Source organism: Gekko japonicus, unplaced genomic scaffold (assembly GCF_001447785.1).
Source record: "Gekko japonicus isolate JY-2015 unplaced genomic scaffold, Gekko_japonicus_V1.1 scaffold2747, whole genome shotgun sequence".
NCBI lineage: Eukaryota > Metazoa > Chordata > Lepidosauria > Squamata > Gekkonidae > Gekko > Gekko japonicus.
Window position 1 is genome coordinate 20,448 of NW_015163170.1, and position 2,326 is coordinate 22,773.

A 2,326-nucleotide genomic window follows, 5' to 3' on the forward strand; every position below is an offset into this window, starting at 1 on the left:
AAGGCCGGAAGAGGGAGCAGATGTCCTCAAACGTCTGGCGGATATGCTCAAGCCGGTGATAGAACAATTCGATGGTATTAACCAGCAATTGACTGTGATGAATAAAATTTTTGCTGCACAGCAGCTCCAGCTGAATGAAACGGAGAAAAAAGTGGAGCAGGCAAACGAGAAAATTAAAGAGATAGACACCACAAGCAAGAAGTTGAAGAAAAGGATGGGAGAGGTGGAAATGAAGCAGAATTGCCAAGAGAACTGAGTTTTACAGCTACAGATGGAAAAAGCTAACATGGTTCTCAGGTTTCAGGGGGTTCCTGAAACAGATCGAGAAGACTTGAAGAAGGTGCTTAGTGAAATTATCGCTCCAGTAGTAGGCTTAACAGCGGATGAACTTGTAAACGAAATGGAAGTAGCCTATAGGGCATACTCCAATTACATTTAATAGCTTACCTGGAGAAATAGTGGTCAAGTTTGTAAGAAGACAAACTAGGGACACCATTTTAAAAGCAACTTTAGCAACTCCACTGAAAATGGGAAATGTAATCATCAAAACTTTAAAGGACATTCCATTTGAAATTAGACAAAAGAGGAAAAATTACAAGGACCTAATTTCTTTTCTTGAAACAAATGGGATATTGTACAGATGGGCAGTTCCGGAAGGTGTCATCTTTAAAATCAACGATAGAAGAGAGAAGATAGACTCCATTTTTAAAGTTAAAGAATTTTTGAGACGCCAGCTGGGGACAGAGGAAGAGTCCAAAGAGGAAGAAATGAAGTTGAGTGACTCTGCTACCTCGGGAACGGAAGAGGACTCTGCAGCAGAAAAGGGTGCAGGACCTGCCAGAGTGGTATACGATTTCAGAGACAGAAAGCCGAAGTAAAAGCAAGAGGACTTGGAAAATGGCCTTTTGAAGTGAAGAACAAGAAGATGATCAGAGATTTCTCTCATAACAACTAACAAAATAACATATGAACAGAGAACGGTTATAAGCAAGAACTCTACAAGTATATTGTGACATTAACTCTAACAGTACTAACATTTTTACAGTGGAAAGATCTCCTTCTCTTGGGGTTTTAGTTTAGTGTGGTTTGCTTTGCTTTCTCCTTAGTTGTAGTCCCTTCCCTATTATTTCTTTGTAGTTTTTGTAGTTATGCAAAATAAAAAATATCCCTCAATCTCTTTTTCTCAACTAGAACACATATTGACCAAATCAGTGTGTGGGTAGTTAAAAATCACCTATTACAACACAGTGTTTTTGTCTAGCTGCTATCTTGAATTCTTTCATCATTTTATAATCCTCTATCTTTTGATCTGGTGGGCGATAACAAACTCCCAGTGTTAAGTTTCCTTTTGGCCCCCCTATTTCAACCCATAGAATTTCCAGAAGTGAATCCAATCCTCTTAGCCTCTCAATCTTTCTGGACTTTATATCCTCTCTGACATACAGTGCCACCCCCTTCCTCCAACCCTTCCCCCCCATCCTTCCGATATAATATATAACCGGGAATCAAGTTCTAAGGAACCTGATTGAATGTGTGAGTGCATCAGTATTGTTTGTATGTGATTTATATTCTTTAAGTAAAAAACAGTTATTTGAACAACAACAGCCTCAAACTCCTTGTCTGGTAACCCTTTGGTGGGAGCAGGACCTTGGTATAGTTGGCAAGCACCCAGTATAAAATTTGCCAATTGCTGTAGATAAAGCAATTCAGCTAACAAAATGATGTCAATGTCTACCCAAGTTGGGGGGCCCTAGTACTACGTGATTGGGATGTAGGAAACTTATACTGGTCATCTTGATCAGCTTTGTTATCTCTCCCTGATTATGTATTTGGAAAGAAAATAGTTCCCAGTGACAGATTTAGTTCAGGTCTTTCCCAGCTGGGAACAACTGGCAGTGACTTTAAATAAATCTGTTACTGATGTGGATTATTCAGTAGGCTACAGCCCTATTTTCTGCATTACCACTCTAAGTATCATGATTACATTAGGTGTTGCTCTGAAGTTTCAAATGTACAAGGATGCTATCGGATTCCCAGTTGACCTGCCAGTTTTGTATATCATTCATATATCAGTTGTATATTACTTGTATTATGCAACTAATATTGCATGTAACTTGTCGGAGATCTTCCTTTCATTATTCCATCTACTAGCAGAAAAGCCCGTTGTGAAACCGATACAACGGGATCTAGAAAGATGTGGTCTGTAACGAACGCGTAGGCTGGATGGTGGTAAGGTAAACAGTAGTGGGTGAGGGTGGGAGGGGGTGGGGGAACGGCGGCGGCGGCCGGAGGCCTCTGCATCCCATTGCCGGCCCTGGAGTGAGTG

The 2,326-nt window shown here is 40.6% G+C and overlaps 1 protein-coding gene across 1 annotated transcript in view; it reads left to right on the forward strand.

Moving 5' to 3' along the window:
* The window catches only part of WASF1 (WAS protein family member 1), a 49,025-nt gene that overhangs the window by 10,932 nt on the left and 35,767 nt on the right, over nt 1–2,326 (forward strand). The gene's annotated exons all lie outside the window — the stretch shown is intronic.